General features: G+C 31.9%; 1 protein-coding gene across 1 annotated transcript in view; it reads right to left on the bottom strand.

Moving 5' to 3' along the window:
* The window catches only part of Tpst (Tyrosylprotein sulfotransferase), a 210,398-nt gene that overhangs the window by 70,199 nt on the left and 113,078 nt on the right, over positions 1–27,121 (bottom strand). The window contains exon 3 of the mRNA XM_064068168.1: positions 25,644–25,711. The gene's annotated coding sequence lies outside the window, so the exon portion shown is untranslated. The remainder of the gene's footprint in view (positions 1–25,643; positions 25,712–27,121) is intronic.

Here is a 27,121-nt window from a genome sequence, read left to right on the forward strand (position 1 = left end):
CGACAGATTTCGGGCATGAAAATTCTTGTCATTATTAATTTAAAGCTTCTGAGGAAGAATCTACGCTTAAAAGATGTCTCCGAAACCTCCAGATTTTTTTTTATTTTTTTTGGTTTCGACACCCAAATTCAAAAAAAAATTTCATGTTTGACGGTCCGTAAAGTCGGAACGGGATCAAGTACCGGAATTCGGTTTTCACCATTCGATTTTTTGAAGTTTTTTCGTCCCACTGATTGATTTTCCCAACGAATTCTACACCTGCTTAGAACCGATAGATGAAAATATAGGATGGTGTCGTTTTTCGGAAGTCTTGATAATCAAAAAATTCCAAAAAAGTTCAGACGATCCTGGAGGCAGCTTTTGGAGCCCAAAGTCTTGTTCAGGAGGTTCTAATTAGTAAATCCGGCAATTTTCAGACAAAACAGGGTCCGTTTAAGCGAAATAGTTTGACATAATCCAAAACGGAAAGATATCACATTTCGCAAAAATTAAGCCAAACAAAAATCTCGATTTGTCTAAAAATTGTTGTCTTTACTAATTTGAATCTTCTGAAGAAGAGTTTTTTCTTGAAAAATGTCTTCGAAACCTGCAGATCCCTTTTTTGAATTTTTTACCTTTCGACACCAAAATTCAAAAAACAAATTTCAACTTTGACGGTCCGTAAATCCAGAACGCAATCAGATGTCGGATTTCGGTTTTCACCATTCGATTTCTTGAAGTTTTTTTCGTGGTATTGGTTGATTTTTCCGCCGAATTCTACATCTGTTTAGAATCGATAGATGAAAATATCGGATGGTGGCGTTTTTTGGAAGTTTTGATACTCAAAAAATTGCAAAAAAGTTCAGGAGGTCCGGAGGACATCTTTTAGGATTGGAGTGTTGTTCAGGAGGTTCTAACTACTAAATGTGGCAATTATCAGACAAATCGGAGTTCGTTTAAGCGAAAAATAGCTTGACATAATCCAAAACCGGAAGATATTACACTTCGAAAAAATTAAGTCAAAAAAAAATTCTCGATCGACAGATTTCGGACCTGAAAATTCTTGTCATTATTAACTTAAAGCTTCTGAGGAAGAATCTACGCTTGAAAGATGTCTCCGAAACCCCCAGATTTTTTTTTATTTTTTTAGGTTCCGACATCCAAATTCAACAAACAAATTTCATGTTTGATGGTCCGTAAAGTCGGAACGGGATCAGGTACCGAAATTCGGTTTTCACCATTCGATTTTTTGAAGTTTTCTCGTCCCACTGATTGATTTTCCCAAAGAATTCTACACCTGCTTAGAATCGATAGATGAAAATATAGGATAGTGTCGTTTTTCCGAAATCTTGATATAATTAAAAAAATCCAAAAAACGTCAGGAGGTCCAGAAGATATCTTTTGGTCCCGGAATCTTGATTAGGAGTTTATAATTAGTAAATGTGACAATTATCAGACAAATCGGAGTCCGTTTAAGCGAAATAGCTTGCCATAATCCAAAGCCAAAAGATATCAACATTTCGAAAAAATTAAGTTAAAAAAAAATTTCTCGATGTGTCTGAAAATTGTTGGCTTCATTAATTTAAACTTCCTGAAGAAGAATCTGCGCTTAAAAGATGCTGCTAAAGTTTCCAGAATTTTTTTTTTTTATTTTCTAGCCTTCTACATTCAAATTCAAAAAACAAATTTCAACTTTGACGACCCGTAAATCCGGAACGGGATCAGATACCGGTTTTCGATTTTCACCACTCGATTTCTTGAAGTTTTTTCGTCGTATTGGTTGATTTTCGCGCCAAATTCTAGATCTGTTTAGAATCGATAGATGAAAATATCGGATAGTGACGTTTTTCGGAAATCTTGATATAATTAAAAAAATCCAAAAAAGCTTCAGGAGGTCCGGGAGACATCTTTTACTCTCGGAATCTTGTTTAGGAGTTTGTAATTAGTAAATCTGGTAACTATTAAACACATCGGAATCCGTTTAAGCGAAATAGCTTGCCATAATCCAAACCGAAAGATATCAACATTTCCGAAAATTAAGTAAAAAAAAAATTCTCGATCTGCCTGAAAATTGTTGCCTTCACTAATTTAAACTTTCTAAAGAAGAATTTGCGCTTAAAAGATGCTGGCGAAGCTTCCAGGACTTTTGTTTAATTTTCTAGCTTTCGACATTCAAATTCAAAAAACAAATTTCAACTTTGACGACCAGTAAATCCGGAACGGGATCAGATACCGGTTTTCGATTTTCACCACTCGATTTTTTGAAGTTTTTTCGTCGTATTGGTTGACTTTCCCGCCAAATTCTAGATCTGTTTAGAATCGATAGGTGAAAATATCGAATGGTGTCGTTTTTCGGAAACCTTGACACATAAAAAATTCCAAAAAAAACTTTAGAAGGTCTGGGAGATATCTTTTGGTTCCGGAATCTTGATTATGAGCTCGTAATTAGTAAATCTGACAATTATCAGACAAATCGGAGTCTGTTTAAGCGAAATACCTTGATATAATCCAAAACCGAAAGATATCAACATTTCGAAAAAATTAAGTCAAAAAAAATTTCTCAATCTGTCTGAAAATTGTTGCCTTCGCTAATCTAAACTTTCTAATGACGAATTTGCGTTCAAAAGATGTCGCCGAAGCCCCCAGGATTTTTTTTTTAATTTTCTAGCTTTCGACTATCAAATTCAAAAAACAAATTTCAACTTTGATGATTCGTAAATCCAGAACGGGATCAGATACTGGTTTTCGATTTTCACCACTCGATTTCTTGAAGTTTTTTCGTCGTATTGGTTCATTTTCCCGCAAAATTCTACATCTGTTCAGAATCGATAGATGAAAATATCGAATGGTGTCGTTTTTCGGAAACCTTGACACATAAAAAATTCCAAAAAAACTTTAGAAGGTCTGGGAGGTATCTTTTGGTCCCGAAACTTGTTTAGGAGTTTGTAATTAGTGAATGTGACAATTATCAGACAAATCGGAGCCCGTTTAAGCGAAATAACTTGACATAATCCAAAACCGAATGATATCAACATTTCCAAAAAACTAAGTCAAAAAAAAATTTCTCAATCTGTCTGAAAATTGTTGCCTCCACTAATTTAAACTTTCTGAAGAAGAATCTGTGCTTAAAAGATGTCACCGAAACCTGCAGGATTTTTTTTTAATTTTCTAGCGTTCGACATTCAAATTCAAAAAACAAATTTCAACTTTGACGACCCGTAAATCCGGAACGGGGTCAGATTCCGGTTTTCGATTTTCACCACTCGATTTCTTGAAGTTTTTTCATCGTATTGTTGATTTTCCCGCCGAATTCTACATCTGTTTAGAATCGATAAATGAAAATATCGGATAGTGTCGTTTTTCGGAAGTCTTGATAATTAAAAAATTCCAAAAAACTTCAGGAGGTCCAGGAGACATCTTTTGCTCCCGGAATCTTGTTTAGGAGTTTGTAATTATTAAATGTGGGAATTATCAGACAAATCGGAGTTCGTTTAAGCGAAATAGCTTGACATAATCGAAAACCGAAAGATATCAACATTTCGAAAAAATTAAGTCAAAAAAAAATTTCTCGATCTGTCTGAAAATTGTTGCCTTCACTAATCTAAATTTGTTTGAAGAAGATTTTGCTCTTGACAGATGTCGCCGAAGCCTCCAGCATTTTTTTTTTATTATTTTCTAGCTTTCGACATTCAAATTCAAAAAACAAATTTCAACTTTGACGGCCCGTAAATCCAGAACGGGATCAGATTCCGGTTTTCGATTTTCACCACTCGATTTCTTGAAGTTTTTTCGTCGTATTAGTTGATTTTCCCGCCAACAAAGTTTCTACATCTGTTTAGAATCGATAGGTGAAAATATCGAACGGTGTCGTTTTTCGGAAGTCTTCATAATTAAAAAATTTCAAAAAACTTCAGGGGGTCCAGGAGACATCTTTTGCTCCCGGAATCTTGTTTAGGAGTTTGTAATTAGTAAATGTGGAAATTATCAAACAAATCGGGGTCCGTTTAAGCGAAACAGCTTGAGATAATCCAAAACCGAAGGATATCAACATTTCGAAAAAATTAAGTCAAAAAAAAAATTTCTCGCTGTGTCTGAAAATTGTTGTCTTCACTAATTTGAACTTCCTGAAGAAGAGTATGCGATTGAAAGATGTCTCCGAAACCTCCAGATTGTTTTTTATTATTTTTTAGCTTTCGATACCCAAATTCAAAAAACAAATTTCAACTTTGACGGCCCGTAAATCCGGAACGGGATTAGATACCCCATTTCGGTTTTTGGCCATTCGATTTCTTGAAGTTTTTTAGTCACATTGGGTGATTTTCAGGCCACGTTCTAATCCTGTTTAAAATCAACAGATAAATATATCCCTCGGTATCGGCTTTCGGAAGTGTGGATCGTTAAAAAATTCCAAAAAAATTCGGGTTTTCCCGGAGCCATCTCCGGCCCCTCGGTCTTCACCTCCCCCCAAAAAGAATAACTCCGCCGCACTGACTCAATTATCCCGATTTCGAGCATCAACTCCTCCCTCAAAACATTTTCCTTTTAAAATATCAAAGGCAAATAAATCCCTTTGACAGAACGCCGACCACCTGTCAATTTAATTGACCCGGAACGTTTCCGAACATCTTACCACTGCGACCGAAACAGAATTTCAATTTCCTCATTCGTAATGTCCGGACGATCAATTCCCATGTCTGGAAAATTCCTGAAGCTTCTCTTCCTAGTTTAATAGTGCGGTCAACGACGCACCTTGTCTCCGTTGACCTGCCGACAGACACTTTACAGCTTTCGGGCCGAACCGAAATGCCTCATCTCTCTAAATAATTCGAATTTTACACCTCGTCGTTTTAAATATCTTCGGCCACGTCATAACATTTAATTACGCCAGCGCTTGGATCCTTATTAAGGAGGTAATTGACTTTTAGATTATTAATCAATTTTTCGCAGGCATCCACGGAGTTAGACTTAAAGTTTTAACAACCACTTAATTGACGTCAATATTAAGTGTGCCCTAGAGCGAGTTCGTGTTTTATGTACATACTTCGGGCGCGCTTATCGAATTTTTCCAATTTTTTTTTGCAACAATGGAACAAAAATAATTCGCCACAGTAAACAATTGGGTCTTTAATTATGGCAATTTTCTTTTCGCATAAATAATAACCGCTCGTTTTCAAGAACTAACGGGACACCCGAACCCACCTAAATAATAAGCCATAAAGTACCCAGTCGGAGGAAAACACGTTTGACGCGAAACAAATATATTACATTATCCTAAAAAGGTGGCATTACGGTTCAACCAAGCGTCTCGACGCTCCATTTCTGTTGTTTCAGGAGTGAAAAAAGTCTGACCGACCAAGTATCAGTGTGTGTGAGAATAAATCGACTGAAAAGATCCGTGGAAATTTAAACAGCTGAAAACAGTATTAGAGAAAGGGACTTCGCTTGTAATGGAGAAAGCCAAGAACTATCTGGCTTAAGAGTATAGTTAAATATTCGCTCCTAAGTAGATGAGCGACAATTTTATATTCGTGATGCATACATAGCCACTGTAAATGCTTTTAAGGTAAAGTAAGTAATGGTGTATAATAGTTAAGTCTGAGCTACTGAAAGCATAAAACAACGAGGGACGATGTAGATGGTTTAATGCATGCGTCGGTCCCTGCGAAAACCCCAACACGTCGCACGATGAAACAACTATAGCCAACTACAACCCCCAATTTTTTCGGATTTTAGAAAATTCGTCAATCGTACGTGGTGAAAAACGAAGAGGAAGTTATTAAGTATTGCGACAGCAAGACCCAATTCCGAATGTTTTATGTAAGTATGTGAAAAATGTAGACGAAAGAAAGTTTAATATAAAATATGTGAGTTATATGAGGAACTTTTTCCATTTCCTATTGTTTTTCTGATAATATATTCCGAACCGGCAAAAACACACATAACCGTTAAACTTATCCGACAAATCAGCTCTAATCATAAAGGGGACACCAATCATACGTATACAGGGTGTTTCACCAAAACCAGTCTATAAGGAAGTTGTTTACAGACGAACTGACGCAACACTTGTGGTTTTACCGCAAATGAAGACGACTTTACAATTGTTTCTCAATGCAAAAAATTCATAGTTGGTTAAACATAGTTCGCTTCACTTTCTCTCCAATCGGATCTTTTCAATATTTACGTAATATATTTACCGACGTATAAATTTTATAAAAACACTTTATTTATTAGATCATCAGAGTATTACGATCCATATTTCAGGACGTGCGCTTGGAAATATGAGATCCAACTCCAGATGTTTGTATGAGCGAGTAAACACACTGGGCAAACTTAAAACCGTATTCTTCCAGCTACAGGATGACTGATGACAAAGTCTAAATTCAAATAATAGTTATTTATCCTTGTTTGTTTGGCACAGCTGCAATCCCACTTGTATTTAATAAAAAAAAGAAAAAACGAAACACGAATGGAACTCGCTAAGGCACTAAATTAGCTTTATTCGCGACTCTAATGTTCTGAAACAATTAGCTCACACTATTAGTTTTAAGTGCTAGAACGAACATGTGTGTGTTATTTTTTTTTATTATTTTTTTGGAAAAAGGACACGCGCTAATGCAATGAGAAATTTTACTCGTCTATGGAGAAATTCAGCCGCAGAGGTCCAGCGACTTGTGCTCCACAATAAACATAAAACAAGAGACATGAAATGGGAACATAGGGAAATAGGATGGCAAATAACTTTTCATTTATGCGACTGCTTTTCAAATTACGAAGGCGATGTAATTGTTCGCGGAGACTGTGTTCCACACACAAATTATCGTTCCAGCTTCACATGATGCAAACTTTTATGTATTTGCTTATAATTGGGACATTAAGAGCGAAAATTAAATGTAATGTGAACACTGCTCATTTATGGCCGTTTTTAAGTGTCTTTTTGTACTTTAACTAGAATTCCGTGAAGCTGGGTTTCAAATTGAACGAATCGGTCATGAAACCACCGAAAATGAATATTTTTAATTATCGGTGTTTAGTTTTAATAATTTGATGCGAAATGGGTTTGTAATTGCGTGCAGTCAAGAGCAGCTGTATTTGTTTGAATGCAGCATATATTAATGGACCTTTCACATCGTTCTGCAGGCTTATGTAAATACTGTCAACGTGAAAAACAGACAAAAAGAATTGGTAATCAAGAGAACATCTCTGCAGATTTTATAAATCAGTAACACACGTCGAATAGCCGCGCTTTCATACATCAAGGGTATTACTGGTTGCCTATTTATTTCAAACAGAGGGGCCGCATTTTTTCCTGCTTTTTTTAGTACATATTCTCTAAGTTCTGGTTTGACTTTCCGATTTTTGCTTCCCACCAACAAGTTGATGATGTCCGCTTATTATATAGCATAATTAATATTATCCAAATTGTATGAAATAATATAGTCATGTACTTGTGGTTTATGAATCTATCTTGATTTTGTCTATTATTTTCGAATTTATTTATTGTTTAATTCGTCTTGTTCTTTATCCAGCACGCAACCGAGTTACAGCTGGCATGGTCGCAGTGACAATTTTTCTCAATTTTCCGATATTTCAATCTCGAATTCTCGATTTTTCAGTTTTTAAATTATTATGCATACATTTTTCGATTTTGCAAAATTTCAATTCGATTTTTCGACTTTTCGATTTCTCGATTTCTCAATTTTTCGTCGATTTCTCAGTCTTTTATGTCTCGATTTTCAATTTTTCTATTACTTAATTTTTCGATACATCAGATATCCCAGTTCAGTTTTTTTGATATTTCAGTTTCTTGATTCTTCAATTTTTCAATACTTCAATTTTTCGGTATTTTAATTTTTCAATTCGAATTTTTTAATTATGTATTCTCCAATTTCTGGATTTTTTCGATTTTTAATTTTTCGATTTTTCGATTACTCAGTTATTCGGTACTTTAGATTTGGAATTTCCAATATTTCAATACTTCAATTTTTTTATCTCATTTATTATTTAATTTTTCGAATTTAAATTTTGTCAATTTTTAAATTTCTGGATTTTTCATTTATTCGAAATTTTAATTCTTTGATTGATCGGATTTTTCAATTTTTTAATTTCTCGCTTCTCCAACATTTCAATTTTGGAAATTTTTCAATTTTTCGGTTCTTTAATTTCTCGATATCTGAATTAATCGATATTTCAATTCTTCAATTTCCCGATTTTTCAATTTTTTGATTTTATGCAAATTCGGTTTTTCAGTTTTTCGACTTGATTTCTCTATCTTTTGATGTTTCGATTTTTCGAAGTTCCATTTTTTTTCAGTTTTTAAAGTTTTCGGTTTCTCAATTTTTCAAAGTTTCAGGTCATGGATTTTTCAATTTTTCTTAAATTTTACAATTTTTTGATTTTCGGATTTACAGACATCAATTTGTCGAATTATCAATTTCGGAATTTTTCAAAATTTCAGTTTTTCATATTTTCGACTTTTCAATTTTTCCATTACTCGATTCTTTGACTTTTCGATTTTTTTCAGTTTTAGAATTTTTCATTATTTCGATTCTTTAAATTTTGAATTTCCCGATTTTCCAATTTTTCGTTTTGTCACTTTTCCAGTATTTCAATTTTAAGATGTTTCATTTTTTCAATTCCTGAATTTTTCAACATTTTTGGTTCCTCAATTCTTCATTTTTGGATTTTTTAGTATTCCGATTTTTCGATTTACCGACTTATTAATTTTCGATATTTAGTTTCGGAATTTTTCAATATTACAGTTTTTTCACCTTTTTGATTTTTCGATTTCCCGATTTTTTGATATTTTACTTTTTCTATTTTTCAATTTTCCGATTTTTTAAATTTTAGATTTATAAATTTATCAATTTTTCAAATGATGGATTTCTCGATTTATCGAGATTTCGATGTTTCAAGTTTTCGATTGTTCAATTTCCCGATTTTTCAATTTTTCGATGTAATGCAATTTCGAATTCTCAGTTTTTCCACTTTTCCACTTTTTGATTTCTTGATATTGCAATTATTTTTCCATTTTTAGAGTTTCCGATTTCCCGATTTTTCAACTTTTCGATTTTTCAGTCTTTCAACATTTCAATTTTCATTTTTTTCAGTTTTAAAATTTTCCAATATTTATTTTCGATTTCTCGATTTTTAAAATCTTTGGGTTTCACGATTTTCCGATTTTTCAGTTTTACGATTTTTCGAATCTTCAGTTTCTGGACATAGCAATTTTTCGATTTTTAAAATTTTTCGACTTTTGGATTGTCCGTATTCTCGTTTTTTCAACATTTCAGGTTTGGGATTTTTTGATATTTCTATTGCCCGCTTTTTAATCTTTTTGATTTCTGACTTTTTCAATTTTTCAATTTTTCGATTTTATTCTATTCGATTTCTCGAGTTTTCAATTTTTGTCTTTTACTTTTTGATTCCTCGTTTTTTGATGTTTTGATTTCTCGATTTTTCTACTTTTGGATTTCGCAGTTTTTTAACATTTCAATTTTGGGAATTTTTCAGTTCCTGAATTTTTAATTTTACGAAATTTTAACTTTTCGATTTCTTGGACTTGGATTTTTCAATCTTTCGGTGTTTCGATTTTTCGATTTCTCGATTTTCGTAATTTATCGGAAGTACGGTTTTGGAGTTTTTCAATTTTTCGATTGTTTAATATTAAATATTTTCATTTTTTCGATTTTTGTAATTCTGGATTTTAATATTCCTAGTTTTTCTGAATTATTAGTCGATTTTTCAATTTTTTAATTTTAAGTTTTTCAATTTATAGATTTTCCAAATTTTAAACTTTTCAATTTGAATTTTTCGATTTTTCGATTTAATGATATTTCGATTTTCCCACTTTGCGATTTTTCAATTTTCCAATTGTTCGATGTTTCGGTGTTCGATTTCCCAATTTTTTGTCATTTCAATTTTTCAGTTTTTCAACATTTTAATTTTGGGAATTCTTCGGTTTCTCGATTTTCCGATTTTTCATTTTTTCAATTCCTTAATTTTTCAATGTTTAAAAATTTCAGGTTTTTTTCCCTCAATTTTTGGAGTTTTAAAATTTCCGACTTCTCCACTTTGCGATTCTCATCAGACTTTCTGATTTCTCGATTTTTCAGTTTTTCGATTTCTCAATTTTTCAAAGTTCCAGTTTCGGGATTTTTCAATTTTTCTTCGATTTTTCAATTTTTTGATTTTCGGATTTACATACTTATCAATTTGTTAATATTTCAGTTTTGGATTTTTCAATATTTCAGTTTTTTAATTTTTCGACTTTTCGATTTTTCGATTATTCGATTCTTTGGTTTTTCAATATTTTTTGCAGTTTTACAATTTTTCAATATTTCGATTCCTTAAATTTTCGATTTCCCGATGTTTCAATTTTTTGTTTTCTCAATTTTTCGATTTTTTAAATTTTAGATTTCTCCACTTTGCGATTCTTTGACTTCTTGATTTCCAGATTTCTCCATTTTTTCAGTTTCAGTTTTGGGATTTCTCAATAATTGTTGAATTTTCCAATTTTTCGAGTTTTCAGTTTTCCAATTTTCCGATTTACCGACTTATTAATTGTCGATATTTCAGTTTTGGAATTTTTCAATATTTCAGTTTTTCAATTCTTCAACTTTTCGATTTCCTGATTTTTTACATTTTCAGTTTTCCTATTTTTCGATTTTTGGAATTGTAGATTTTTTCGTTTTTCAATTATATGGTGTCTCGATTTCTCGATTTTTTAATTTTTATATTTTTCAACTTTTTGATTTTTTGATTTCCCGATTTTATGGATTTCTCGAATTATCAAGAGTTCAATGTTTCGATTTTTCAATTGTCGAATTTCCCAATTTTTCACTGTTTTCGACTTTGGAATTTGTTGCTTTTTCAATTTTTCGAAGTTTCGATTTTTCAATTTTTCGATTTCCCAATATTTCGACATTTCAGATTTGGGATTTTCAAATCCACGATTTTTCAATTTTTCGATTTTTCCGTTTTTCAACATTTAATGTCGGAATTCTGGACTTTCAATTTTAGGAAATTTTAACTTTTAGATTTTTGACCAGTTTTTAAATTTTCCAATATTTCGATTGTTTAATTTTCGATTTCTCCACTTTTTTAATTTTTCGGTTTCTCAATTCTCCCATTTTTCAATTCCGATTTTTCAATGTTTAAATTTCTCAGATTTTTGTTTCCTCAATTTTTGGAGCTTTTAAATTTCAGACTTCTCCACTCTGCGATTCTTAGACTTCCCGATTTCTCGATTTAGGGATTAGTTTAGGGATTTTTCAATTTTTCTTCAATTTTCCAATTTTTTGATTTTCGGATTTACCGACTTATCAATTTGTCGAAATTTCAGTTTTGGAATTTTTCAATACCTATTTAAGTTTTTCAATTTTTCGATTTTTTGATTTTGTTTCAGTTTTGGAATATTCCAATATTTCGATTCTTTAAATTTTCGATTTCCCGATGTTTGAATTTTTCGTTTTCTCAATTTTTCGATATTTCAGTTTCAAAATGTTTCATTTTTTCAATTCCTCAATTTTTCAATGTTTTTGTTTCCTCAATTTCTGTTTTTTTTTTTTTAATTTTCGATTTCTCTACTTGGCGATTCTTCGATTTATTGATTTCTCGATTTTTCAGTTTTTCGATTTCTCAATTTTTCAAACTTTCAGTTTTGGGATTTTTCAATGTTTGATTTTTCCAATTTTTCGATTTTTCAGTTTCCCGCCTTTACAATTTATCGACTTATTAATTGTCGATACATATTTCATTTTTGGAATTTTTCAATATTTCAGTTTTTTGATTTTTCGTTTCCTCAATTTTCCGATATTTCAGTTTTAAGATGTTTCGGTTTTTCAATTCCTCAATTTTTAAAGCTTTTGTTTCCTCAATTTCTGGATTTCTTTTAATTTTCGATTTCTCCACTGGGCGTTTTTTCGATTTATCGATTTCTCGATTTCTCAATTTTTCAAAGCTTCAGTTTTGGGATTTTTCAATGATCGATTTTTCCAATTTTTCGATGTTTCAGTTGTCCGCTTTTCCAATTTATCGACTTATTAATTGTCGATACATATTTCATTTTTGGAATTTTTCAATATTTCAGTTTTTCGATTTTCCGACTTTTCGATTTTCCGATTTTTTACTTTCTCGGTTTCCCAATTTTTCGATTCTTCGAATTTGTTTCGATTTCTCGGTGTTTCAACTTTTTGATTATTGGATTTCCCGATTTTTGATATTTTCTTTTTCGATTTTTTAAAATTCATATCTGTAAATTTATTAATTTTTCAAATTATGGATTTCTCGATTTATCGAGATTTCGCTTTTTCATTTTTCCAATTTTTCGATGTATCGATTTTTTGATGTGTCTATGCTGGATTTTAAGATTTTTCAATTCAATTTTTCCATTTTTCAAATTATCAGTTTCTGGACACAATTTTTACGTTGTAGAGATTATTAGGAAAGAAAAATTGATATTCAAGAGCGACGGAAGTTCTGTACAAATAACCTTCGACCAGTTTTTTTTTACGAACGCGATTCGACTTCCAACGATCGTGGCCCAAGATGCTCGTGAACGGAGTGAACAGTGACCTGTATACCGACCGATCTATAAACTCCGCATATCCAGGATCTCTTTTTTTTTGTTATTTTCAATTTTATTTTATTTTGAGGTAGATCTCCACGCGATCTTTTGTGGGGCGCCGGATTAATAAATATTGTTTATTCTCCGGCGTTCCGTGGAAGAAGCCGTTAAGCGAAAACTAGGCCTCGATCCGAACAATAATTATTCTTTGACAAGTCGTAGACACGAGCAGCACACCCCCGAAATCAGCGTTGCCAATTTTTTTTTTGTTGAAGCCGGCTTTTGTTCCCACACATCAAACGTTTGTCGGTTGCGAAGGCTGAAGGGGCACCATCACGCTTCTGGTCATTAATCAAACGTACTTTCGTGCGAAACGCGGGAGGAAAAATTCGTTCCGGTGATGTTTTCTCCATCACCAGGCACACGAAACCTTTATTTATATTTCAGTATTAAAAGTACAAGGGTAAAACGTACTCTCGCATTGTTGAATAAAAATGAGAAAACTCGGAGAGTGATGCATAATCAAGGCGCACTTATTCAAATTGTACGTTTCTGTTCTGTTCTGTTCCTGTGACCCGAAACAAGAGAGCTTTTATCGTTGCCGAGACGGCCCTGAAAAACGGGCTAGTTTTAGAAAAACGGGCGCAAAAGGGACATTAAGCCGCACGTTTCGCGCTGCGAATGTGAGAACTTGCGTCCTTAATAACCGAATTCCCACGAACACTATTCTTAATCGGAGGAGCGATAGCGAATAATGGAAACTGTCGAGTTAATGGGTTGACGTTTCGTTAATGGGCGCAAAATCGACGGTTTAGCGGCCACAAATAAAATGGAATGAGGAAATAAACTAATAAGTGTGGGGGTGAGGGAGCCGGGTTTTCACATATGTACCATTAATACGAGAAAAAATTGGTCGAAGGCTATTTCGACAAACTTATAGAAATTTATTGCAATTTTCATTTTCTGATATCCTCTATAAAGCAATTGGAAAAGTGAAAAATTAAAAAATTGAAATGTCAAAATTGGGAAATCGAAAACCGAAACATCAAACAATTGGAAAATGGAAAAATCGCAAAGTGGGAAAATCGAAATATCATTAAATCGAAAAATTGAAAAGTCTTCATATTAAACAATCGAAAAATTGAAAAACTCCAAAACTGAACTTCTGAAAAATTACGAAAATCGAGAAATCGAAACACCGGAAGATTGAAAAATCCAAGTCTAAGAAATTGAAAACATAAAATTTCGTAAAATTAAAAATCCGGAAACTGAAAAATTCCCGAAATTGAAATGTAAAAAACTGCGAAATCCAAAAGTAGAAAAATCGAGAATACAAAACATCAAAAAAACAAGGAATTAAAAAGTGGATGTCAAAAACTGAAAACTCGAGAAATCGAACAAAATAAAATCGAAAAATTGAAAAATTAAAAAACTCCGGAATCGAATAGATTAAAAAGAGGACAATAGAAATATCAAAAAAACGAAAATTTAACAAATTCCCAAAACTGAAATGTTGAAAAATCGAGAAATCGGACAATCGAAAAGCCGGAAAATTTTAAAAATCGAAAAACCGCGATGTCCAGAAACTGGAAATTCGAAAAAGCGAAAAACTGGATTGAAAAATTTTGAAATCGGGAAATCGAAACATCAAAAAATCGTAAAACCAAAACAACGAGAAATCGGGAAATTGAAAATTAGAAAAATCGTATAATCGAAAAATTGAAATATCGAAAATCTGAACAAGTGAGAAATTAAAAAATTGAAATGTCAAAATTGGGAAATCGAAAACCGAAACATCAAACAATTGGAAAATGGAAAAATCGCAAAGTGGGAAAATCGAAATATCATTAAGTGGAAAAATTGAAAAGTCTTAATATTAAACAATCGAAAAATTGAAAAACTCCAAAACTGAACTTCTGAAAAATTACGAAAATCGAGAAATCGAAACGCCGGAAGATTGAAAAATCAAAGTCTAAGAAATCGAAAAGACAAAATTTCGTAAAATTAAAAATCCGGAAACTGAAAAATTCCGGAAATTGAAATGTTAAAAAGAATTAGAAAGTGGATGTCAAAAACTGAAAACTCGAGAAATCGAACAGAATAAAATCTCAAAATTGAAAAATTAAAAAACTCAGGAATCGAATAGATTAAAAAGCGAACAATAGAAATATCAAAAAATTGGTCTAAAGAGTTTAGACAGTACTTCCCTCGCTGTCGGAAACTTGACGACTGCATGCCTATTATGTTTTTTTTTTCTCATTACATTTTTGTAGTGGGAATTTAAAAAAAAATTGTGATGACGTCATCAACATTTTTGCAAGGACACGTATATCAGTTGGGATAGATGTAGTGTAATACTAAGAATAAAATTATTGTGTTCCCAAATTTTCGGGAAAATGAATTGGGTTGTTTTGAATATTGATTTCTTATAATCAATAAAATAACGAAACAATTTACTCACGTATACGGCGCCGGTGTGTAATATCTAGAGAGCGGATTTCTGTCGGGCTAGGCAAGGCCAAACTCGGTACGGCTCGCACGGGATGCGAATTCATTGCCGTTGCGGACTGCACTTCGTTTATTTGAGATTAGAATAACGCTGTTTCGTTGCACTCTGCTGTTAATTCCCGTTCTCATTTACTTAGCCGTTTGATTAATAAATCGTTAATTATATTTATGGAATCCAGCACGTCCCCCCCTATAATCGTGACGTAGCCCGACAGAAATCCGCTGTCTAGTAATATGAGGGGCAACTGAAAATCGTTTATGTATAAACATTATTAATTTTAAGATGACAAGCGTAACAGCATACGTAAGAGCCAAACAGAGAAACTGTAAACAAAACGACCATCGGTTTTATTGCTTCGACTTCCGCTTATTATATAAAACATTGCGTTTTATTTTAATTCTTGACGGTGAAATTCACAATTGGTTGATTATAAACATGTCTATTTCGCATTCGCGGAACGAAGTGACCGCATAAAACAAATGCAGGTCTGTAATGTTAAAGTCGATGTAAATAAGCGTCCTACTCTTATGTTTCAACCGAGTTTTTCCTTTAACAAATTTTGTGTCTACCAAATTGGGTTGGTTGGGGTGTAATACTAATAATAAGTGTTGCCTTTAATTTAATCAATAAAATAAATTGACTTCATTAATTTTTTTGAACCACCTCTTAAGAAAATCAAAAAAATATGAATGGAATGATAAATCACAAGTACAAACTCATCATATTTTTTGCATTTTAGATAGGATTTATTCAGCAAAATTTAAGGGTGACGTCATCAATTTTTTTAGGAGGGATGAACAAATACATTTTGAACAAAAGTTTACCATGCTTATAATAACTTTAAAATATTCCCAAGATTTCAAAGCATTCGGTTTTGTAATTCCTGATTAAATCGATACGCCTTCATTAATTTTTTTGAGTCACCCTGTATATGCAAATCGAAAAAATTTGAATGGAATGATAAATCACAAGAAGAGACTCACCATATTTTGTACATTTCAGATAGGATTTATTCAGCAAAATTTTGTGGTGACATCATAAATTTTTTAGGGGGGACGACCAAATACGTTTTGATCAAAAATTTACCATGCTTATGATAATTTTAAAATATCTTCAAGATTTCAAAGCATTCGGTTTTGTAGTTCCTGAGTAAATCAGTAAAATAAATTTACGCTATCATTTATTTTCTTGAATCACCCTGTATATGCAAATCCAAAAAATATGAATGGAGTGATAGATCACAAGTACAGACTGATCATATTTTGTACATTTTAGATGTGATTTATTCGGCAAATTTTCGAGCTGACGTCATCAAGTTTTTGGAGGGGATAAGCAAATATATTTTGACTAAACATTTATTATGCTCTTTATGACCTTAAAACATCTGCATGATTTCAGAGCATTCGGTTTTGTAGTTCCTGATTAAATCAATAAAATATATTTACGCATTCATTAATTTTTTTGAGTCACCCTGTTTATGCAAATCCAAAAAATATGAATGGAGTGATAGATCACAAGTACAGACTCATCATATTTTGTACATTTTAGATATGATTTATTCCACAAACTTTTGAGCTGACGTCATCAAGTTTTTGGAGGGGATAAGCAAATATTTTTTGACTAAAGATTTATGATGCTCTTTATAGCCTTAAAACATCTGCAAGATTTCAGAGCATTCGGTTTTGTAGTTCCTGATTAAATCAATAAAATATATTTACGCATTCATTAATTTTTTTTGAGTCACCCTGTATATGCAAATCCAAAAAATATGAATGGAGTGATAGATCACAAGTACAGACTCATCATATTTTGTACATTTTAGATATGATTTATTCCACAAACTTTTGAGCTGACGTCATCAAGTTTTTGGAGGGGATAAGCAAATATTTTTTGACTAAAGATTTATGATGCTCTTTATAGCCTTAAAACATCTGCAACATTTCAAAGCATTCTGGTTAGCAGATTAAAAATTAAATTTCAAAATATTGTTTTATAATTTTGATTTTTTTTCCAAAAATCTGGACGTTTCGGGTGAAAAGTCGATTCAGAGTTGTAAACTACATGTGTAGGACTATGTTATTTTATACAATTGAAGACCCATTTACTATGTACAATTTTGAAGTGACGTCATCGCATTAGTGGTGGGGATGATTAGACAAATTTTGGTTAGCGTTTTACCATCTACATGATATTCTTAATATAAGTACAAAATTTCACAACAATCGGTCGAGTACTTTCGGAGATTATCTGTCTAATAAAAATCCGGGACAACAGACGGACAGACGGACAGACGGACGGACAGACGGACAGACGGACGGACAGACGGACAGACGGACAGACGGACGGACAGACGGACAGACGGACAGACAGACGGAAATGGGAGACCTATTTCTTCGTCTTCTAGGGGTCATGAAAGATCGAGAAAACGTAAAAGTAGAGAGTCGGCCGACGGACTCGATTACAATACTTCCTTTGCTTACGCTCGGGAAGTAAAAATCGAAAATTTGACAAATTCCCAAAATTGAAATGTTGAAAAATCGAGAAATCGGACAATCGAAAAGCCGGAAAATTTTAAAAATCGAAAAATCGCGATGTCCAGAAACTGAAAATTCGAAAAAACGAAAAACTGGATTGAAAAATTTTGAAATCGGGAAATCGAAACATCAAAAAATCGTAAAACCAAAACAACGAGAAATCGGGAAATTGAAAATTAGAAACATCGTATAATCGAAAAATTGAAATATCGAAAAACTGAAAAAGTGAGAAATTAAAAAATTGAAAAATCCCAAAGTGGGAAAATCGAAATATCATTAAATCGAAAAACTGAAAAGTCTTCATACTAAACAATCGAAAAATTGAAAAACTCCAAAACTGAACTTCTGAAAAATTACGAAAATCGAGAAATCGAAACACCGGAAGATTGAAAAATCCAAGTCTAAGAAATCGAAAAGATAAAATTTCGTAAAATTAAAAATCCGGAAACTGAAAAATCCCCAAAATTGAAATGTAAAAAACTGCGAAATCCAAAAGTAGAAAAATCGAGAATACAAAACATCCAAAAAACAAGGAATTAAAAAGTGGATGTCAAAAACTGAAAACTCGAGAAATCGAACAGAATAAAATCGAAAAATTGAAAAATTAAAAAACTCCGGAATCGAATAGATTAAAAAGAGGACAATAGAAATATCAAAAAAACGAAAATTTAACAAATTCCCAAAACTGAAATGTTGAAAAATCGAGAAATCGGACAATCGAAAAGCCGGAAAATTTTAAAAATCGAAAAACCGCGATGTCCAGAAACTGGAAATTCGAAAAAGCGAAAAACTGGATTGAAAAATTTTGAAATCGGGAAATCGAAACATCAAAAAATCGTAAAACCAAAACAACGAGAAATCGGGAAATTGAAAATTAGAAAAATCGTATAATCGAAAAATTGAAATATCGAAAATCTGAACAAGTGAGAAATTAAAAAATTGAAATGTCAAAATTGGGAAATCGAAAACCGAAACATCAAACAATTGGAAAATGGAAAAATCGCAAAGTGGGAAAATCGAAATATCATTAAGTGGAAAAATTGAAAAGTCTTAATATTAAACAATCGAAAAATTGAAAAACTCCAAAACTGAACTTCTGAAAAATTACGAAAATCGAGAAATCGAAACGCCGGAAGATTGAAAAATCAAAGTCTAAGAAATCGAAAAGACAAAATTTCGTAAAATTAAAAATCCGGAAACTGAAAAATTCCGGAAATTGAAATGTTAAAAAGAATTAAAAAGTGGATGTCAAAAACTGAAAACTCGAGAAATCGAACAGAATAAAATCTCAAAATTGAAAAATTAAAAAACTCAGGAATCGAATAGATTAAAAAGCGAACAATAGAAATATCAAAAAATCGAAAATTTGACAAATTCCCAAAATTGAAATGTTGAAAAATCGAGAAATCGGACAATCGAAAAGCCGGAAAATTTTAAAAATCGAAAAATCGCGATGTCCAGAAACTGAAAATTCGAAAAAACGAAAAACTGGATTGAAAAATTTTGAAATCGGGAAATCGAAACATCAAAAAATCGTAAAACCAAAACAACGAGAAATCGGGAAATTGAAAATTAGAAACATCGTATAATCGAAAAATTGAAATATCGAAAAACTGAAAAAGTGAGAAATTAAAAAATTGAAAAATCCCAAAGTGGGAAAATCGAAATATCATTAAATCGAAAAACTGAAAAGTCTTCATACTAAACAATCGAAAAATTGAAAAACTCCAAAACTGAACTTCTGAAAAATTACGAAAATCGAGAAATCGGAACACCGGAAGATTGAAAAATCCAAGTCTAAGAAATCGAAAAGATAAAATTTCGTAAAATTAAAAATCCGGAAACTGAAAAATCCCCAAAATTGAAATGTAAAAAACTGCGAAATCCAAAAGTAGAAAAATCGAGAAATCAAAACATCAAAAAAACGAGGAATTAAATAAAAAGTGGATGTCAAAAACTGAAAACTCGAGAAATCGAACAGAATAAAATCGAAAAATTGAAAAATTAAAAAACTCAGGAATCGAATAGATTATAAAGCGGACAATAGAAATATCAAAAACTCGAAAATTTGACAAATTCCCAAAATTGAAATGTTGAAAAATAGAGAAATCGGACAATCGAAAAGCCGGAAAATTTTAAAAATCGAAAAACCGCGATGTCCAGAAACTGGAAATTCGAAAAAACGAAAAACTGGATTGAAAAATTTTGAAATCGGGAAATCGAAACATCAAAAAATCGTAAAACTAAAACAACGAGAAATCGGGAAATTGAAAATTAGAAAAATCGTATAATCGAAAAATTGAAATATCGAAAATCTGAACAAGTGAGAAATTAAAAAATTGAAATGTCAAAATTGGGAAATCGAAAACCGAAATATCAAACAATTGGAAAATGGAAAAATCGCAAAGTGGGAAAATCGAAATATCATTAAATCGAAAAATTGAAAAGTCTTCATATTAAACAATCGAAAAATTGAAAAACTCCCAAACTGAAGTTCTCAAAAATTACGAAAATCGAGAAATCGAAACACCGGAAAATTGAAAAATCCAAGAGTAAGAAATCGAAAAGATAAAATTTCGTAAAATTAAAAATCCGGAAACTGAAAAATTCCCAAAATTGAAATGTAAAAAACTGCGAAATCCAAAAGTAGAAAAATCGAGAATACAAAACATCAAAAAAACGAGGAATTAAAAAGTGGATGTCAAAAACTGAAAACTCGAGAAATCGAACAGAATGTAATCGAAAAATTGAAAAATTAGAAAACTCAGGAATCGAATAGATTAAAAAGCGGACAATAGAAATATCAAAAAATCGAAAATTTGACAAATTCCCAAAATTGAAATGTTGAAAAATCGAGAAATCGGACAATCGAAAAGCCGGAAAATTTTAAAAATCGAAAAACCGCGATGTCCAGAAACTGGAAATTGGAAAAAACGAAAAACTGGATTGAAAAATTTTGAAATCAAGAGATCGTAAAACTGAAAGATCAAAACAACGAGAAATCGGGAAATTGAAAATTAGAAAAATTGAAAAATGAAAAGAAAAACGAGAAATCGAGAAACTGAAAAAATGACAAATCGAAGAATTGAAAAATTCAAAAATCGTGAAGGCGAAAAGTCGAAAACATGAAAAGGTCGAGAAATCGAAAGTCAAGAAATAGAAAAATTGTGAAATCGAAATAGTCTAAATTCAATGATAAATCAAAACAGCGAAACTCGATTTATCGAGAAATCGAAAAATTGAAAAATCGAAAAACTGAAAAAATCTAAAAATTGATCAATTTAAAAACCTATATTTTAAAAAATCTAGAAAGTAAATATGTAATCAAAAAAGCGAGAAAGAAAATATGTAATCAAAAAATCGAGAAATCGAAAAGCCGAAATTTTTTTTAAATCGAAAAACCGCAATATCCAGTATAATCGAAAAATTGAAATATCGAAAAACTGAAAAAATCTAAAAATTGATCAATTTAAAAATCTAAATTTAAAAAAATCGAGAAAGTAAATATGTAATCAAAAAATCGAGAAATCGAAGAATTGAAAAATCGAGAAATCGAAACTTATAAAAGCTGATAATTTGAAAAATGAAAAAATGTAACATTAAAAAAATCGAAAAATTGAAAAATTCCCAAAACTGAAATGTTCGTAAAACCGAAAAACTGAATGAAAAATTTTGGAATCGGGAAATCGAAACATCAAAAAATCGTAAAACTGAAAGATCAAAAAAAACGAGAAATCTGAAAACTGAAAAATTGGAAAATAGAAAATTAAAAAAAACGAGAAATCGAAAAACTGAAAAATTGACAAATCGAAGAATCGAAAAACTGAAAAATTATGAAGCTGAAAATCCCAAAACTTAAATGTCGAAAAATCGGAACATCGGAAAATTAAAAAATCGAAACAACAAAAAATTGGAAAAATAAAAATCGAAGGGGAAAATCGAGAACATGAAAAGTCGAGAAATCGAATGTCGGGAAGTCGAAAAATTGAAAAATTGTAAAATCGAAATAGTCCAAATTCAATGATAAATCAAAACATGGAAATCCCGATAAATCGAAAAATCGAAAAATCTGAAAAATTGAAAAATGGAAACACCAAATAATTGAAAAGCTTATAAATTGAAAAATGGAATATCTAACATTTAAAAAATCGAAAAATTGAAACATTGGAAAAATGAACAATCAAAAAGACGAAAAGTCGAGAATATGAAAAGGTCCAGAAATGAAAAGTCGAGAAGTCGAAAATTTAAACATTGTGAAATCGAAATAGTCCAAATTCGATGACAAATCGAAGCATCGAAAAATTGGAAAATCGAAAAATTGAAAAACTGAAAAATTAAAAATTGGAATCTCAATAAATAGAGAAATCGAAAAGTTGAAAAATTGAGAAATCGAAAAAGTAAAAAATGGAGACATCAAAAAGTCGAAAAAATGAACCATGGGCATACTGAAACATTCCAAAACTGAAATATCGAAATTGTCGAAATCCCAAAATTGAAACTTTGAAAAATTGAAAAATCGAAAAACCGAAAAACAGATAAATCGGTAAATTCGAAAATTGAAAAGTAGAAAAATTGAAAATTCAAAAAATCGAAAAACAAAAACCTGAAAAACTGAAGAGTTAAAAAAATGAATTATCGTAAAACTGAAATATCGGAAAAATGAGAAATCAAAAATTTTAAAAATCGAGAAATCGTAAATTACAAAAATCGAGAAATTGAATTGGAAAACTGAAAAACAGAAAAGTCGAAGAATCGGAGAATTGAAAAGTCGAAAAATCGAAAAATTGAAGAATGGAAAAATTGAAAAAGCGAGAAACCAAAACACAAAAACTTGAAAAGATTCGAATTATTAAAAAAAAATCCAAAACTGAAATATCGAAAAATTGAGTAATCGAAAAATCCAAAAGAAAATCCAGAAATTGAAAAATCTACAATTTAAAAATTCGAAGAATTGAAAAATTGAAAGATCGAAGAAATGCAATGTTGAGAAATCGAAAAATGTAAAATTTAAAAAATTGAAAAATTAAAATCTCTAATAATTGAAATATGTCTTGAAAAATTCCTAAACTATAATATAAAAAAAATTGTGTAAGCGAAATGTCGAGAAATTAAATATTAAAAAATCGAAAATTTGAACCAAAAACTAAAAAATCGTGAAACTGAAATATCAAAAAACTGAACAATAAACAAAATTGAAGAATCGAAGAAGTAATGGAGAATTTGAAAAATAAAAAAATCGAAATATTGAAAAATCCTAAAACTGAAGTATCGAAAAATTACGTAACCGAAAAATTGAAAATCGAGAAATAAAAAACTGAGAAATCGACGAAAAACTGAAAGTGCGAAAAATCGAAAAGTCGAAAAATCGAGAATTAAAAAAAATCCAATACTGAAATCTTGCAAAATTAAAAAACCGAAAATTCAGAAATCGAGACGTCCGGAAATCGAAAAGTCAAAAAATTAAGAAATCGAAAAGTCTCAAAATTAAGAAATCGAAAATTTAAAGAAAATCCAGCAGTAAAGTAAATCGGAAAATCGAAAAACTGAAAATTTTAAAAATCGAAAAATTGAGAAAACAAAAACCTGAAAAATTGAAACATTGAAAAATTTGAAAAACGTAAAATCGTAAAACCGAAATATCGGAAAATTGGGAAACTGAAAAGTCGAAAAAATGAGAAATTGAAAAGTGGAAAATCGAAAATTTTGAAACCTCAAAATTGGAAAAATTTAAAAACCGAAAAATCGAAATTTCGAAAATTAAGAAATTTACAAATTAAAGTCACAAAATTGAAAAATCCCAAAACTGAAACATCGAAAAATTGTAAAATAAAAGATGAAAAACAAGAAATCGAAAAGCCGAAAAATTGAAAAATTGGGAAATTCAAAAAGAGTTATACATTTTAGAACGCAACGATTTACCTGTTTCCACTAACCTTAAAACGTTTGAAAGATTTCAAACTTGCATTTGTAAAATGTTATATAATTTTGATATTATTAAAAAAATCTAGATGGCTAGGGTAAAAACTCAACACTAGTAGAGGAATAGATTATTTTATAAAATTTTAATAACATTTATTATTGTAAATAAACATCAGTCCATTGCTGGTGGTGATGATCAGACAAATTTTGGTTATTATTTTACCATCTATATGATATTCCTAACATCCACATAAAATGTGACAACAATCGATCCGATAGTTTCGGAAATTATCAGACAAGACGGAGGGAAACGATAGACGTATATTTTCGTACTCTCTGGGTCGAGAAATCATGGAAGTAGCCAGTCGCGCATGAACTCGATTATAATACTTGTTTACTTTACGCTCGGGAAGTGGCGTTGGTCTCAATTTTGATTCGACACGGATTCATAAACCACAAGTACTGGAATATTTCATTTCAAAAAATTTGAATGACATCAAACGCAAATTTTTAACGAGACGGAAACGGGAGCTGATTTCTTCATACTCTCAATATTGCGAGACCACAAATAAATAATATAAAAATAAATAACAATCCTCATTTCGAACCGCTACATTTAGAAGTTAATAATAGAAACGGAATAATAAAATAAATGGTGGATGTGCCCGGCTGTCATTTACTTTCTTCCCTAGGTGGTAATGAAGCACTTTATGTAGCAGCTGCGTAAACTTCATTTACTCCTGCCAGCCGACACGATCTCCTACATTACCGGGGGCACTAAAGAAGCAAGAAAAACCGTCGAAAAACTCTTCCATCACCTCTCTGAATAAATAACGTCGACTTTAATTATTTCTAGCCTTCCAACAATAAACCGTGTATTAGTTTTCCAAACAGAACCCCAATCGCAATCGAATTGTCCTCAATAAATGAAAATAAAACTTTCGTTTCACGAAATACCTAGCAGCACATGATCCGAAACTTAGAAAAATGCGGCCTTTATTTAATTTTCCTCACTTCAGGAAAGCGAATTTTTCTTACGACACCGATCCTTTCTATATATCTTGGATGAGCATTCGGGGTGAGTTACGGTGTCCCTTATACGAAAAAAAAAGTAAAAAATAAAGTGAAGTATGGGTCGACAGTCCATTTCGAAGCCGTATACACTCAACCAGGCACATACAAACAGACCGACGAAATAGAGCAAACACGCATACGAGGAGAAAAGAAAAATAGACGCAAATAAAACGTCGAGAACACGCATTCAAAAGAAGCGAAAATCATATTACATCCACTAGGGAAATGGCCATGAGCGTGGACAAGGGAATATTAGGTTTCTGGACAAATCCGGGAGTTTAAAAGAGAATCGTTGGTTGTTTTAATTTCGGACGCATAAACTCAATCACTGAGCGACACGTAACCTTGTGTTTTGGTTGTTTTTGCAGTGGCCCTTATGGGGGCGGCAAGACGTGAAGCATAAATGTGGCGGTAGTGGCGGCACATGCTATGCTATAGTACATACGGAAGTTCAGTAGAAGTTGGCGGAGAAACGAATTTCCTTTGACAGTGTGAGTGTTCGTATCAGGCGGGAACAGTACAATGCATAACCACCTTCCATTATCCATCATGTGTAATATGGCGTAATGAACATAGGTCGTATAATTACCAGAATTGTGCAGGTGCCTTTGAAGTGTCAAAGTGCCACCGTTAAATATGAAACAACGAAGATTTAAACGTGTCCCTTTTGAAAGCACAACTCTATAAAGGTTCCGGAAAACTCCGCGACGCGTTTTTATTTATTACATACATTCCTTTACAAGGAATTAAATCTTTTACCAGTGTAGCACCCTTCTGTCCTGAGTGCGCTTTTTAATTTCGCACAAATTAAAATTTCGACAAAAAGGATTAAATAAAAAACACCGAAAGGTTTATACTGGCTAATCCCTTTGTAAATTCTTTTTAAAAATAATGAAATAATATCCTCACAAGAACAATTTCACAAATTGAATTCAGAAGCAGGCACTACAATGGCTCCGTTTTGTTCGCGTCGTTTAGATAACGTTATTGTTATTAAAAGTTAAAGCGGTAATTCGAAAAAATAACATCCTTAATATCCCTACGCCGGCTAAAATCGGCTTACCTTATAAAAAAGTGCGGTGTTACGGCAATCTTGAAATAGCTCCTCACTTCTTTCACGCCGATAAAAATCTGAAAAAAAAGAGATATTATAGTATAATGCAATAAAATCCGAGCGGCTGCTAAAATTGGAAAAGTTACCGGAACTCATACACACATAATGTTTTATTTTGTTTTTCCGCAGATGCAAATTTTGGTTGGAAAATATTTGAAACCGAATAACTCGGCCCAATTTTAATCAACTTTTTTTTCCATTATCGCACTAAATATGATAAACGACGACACTGAAAAATTTGTAGTTCGGCCGAAGCAATTAAAATTAATTAACGGCAACATGGAAACCAGTTTTTTCGTGGAATAAACTAATGTCTCTATAGCTGTACATCACGTCAAATGTCACATCCAATTTACCAACTATGTGGACGCAGTGGCGTAGCATACAAACATCCCAAGAAAATTTTCGTCCAACCTTTTCTGAAATTGTCTATATTTAACAACAAAAACTTTCAAAACGAGCTTTATTTTGTCCCCGTTTAATTATTCACAAGACGAAATGTTAAAAAAATGAGGAAAACCGTCGACCAATGTTCACGCTCAAGTTACCACGACATTGATATGTTTATCAATAAAAGGCATCAGCTACCGCCACATTAACAGTGAATATATAATGTGACGCATTAAAAATATGATGTCGACTAGTTATGTCTTTATTATGCATAAACAGAAAAAAATATGACAAGTTCGAGACTTTTATGCATACCTACGGCATAGATCAGATACCGATACGTCAATATTTTGTTCCTTGCAAGATTAAAAGCAGTACAAGCTTATAAATATCTCTCTCGCTATATTTATGTGTATCATTCGATCCACAGTTACGAGATTCTAATAACTCTGTACACATTTCAAGAAAACCGTCATAAGTGTCACTTTACTGAATATAGTAGAACTTGGTGCTTTCTTTGTCTCGTCTATTTATTCACGACCTTTTTAGCTAGCTCAAAGGCGTACGTACGTCCCGGAAATGCGTTTGTGTTTCGATCAGACTTTTCTTTCATGTCGAAAATATTCCATTACGGCTTAATTTGCAATTATTATACTGGAAAAACACATCCGAATTTCATCCAAGTGCGGCTGGAATTTTCTTGCTGTTTTAAATGTTTCTGTTAGCACCGTGATTAATGGAAGTTTTCAATCAACCTCGTCACCACAGTGCCTCATAGAAACCGAACATTAAGTGCCGGACTTTTCCGGGTCTCTCCTAAATTCCACTATTACTACTAATGCAGTGTATATTTTCGTGTTAGATGAGAAGCATGAGAAACAACAGAGCTTACCAGCGGCAGTAAGAGCTGGGGATGTTGCTTGAAACACAGCAGGATGTACAATCTACCATGATGTACACAAATCATCTACGTAAGCTACATTTATCTACGTGAGAAAATAATGCAATGGTGGCAGGTGCAAGTTTCACCGCCGACG

This window comes from Zophobas morio, unplaced genomic scaffold, assembly GCF_036711695.1.
Source record: "Zophobas morio isolate AGI-343-1 ecotype UQ-CSIRO unplaced genomic scaffold, CSIRO_AGI_Zmor_V1 ptg000004l, whole genome shotgun sequence".
Taxonomy (NCBI): domain Eukaryota; kingdom Metazoa; phylum Arthropoda; class Insecta; order Coleoptera; family Tenebrionidae; genus Zophobas; species Zophobas morio.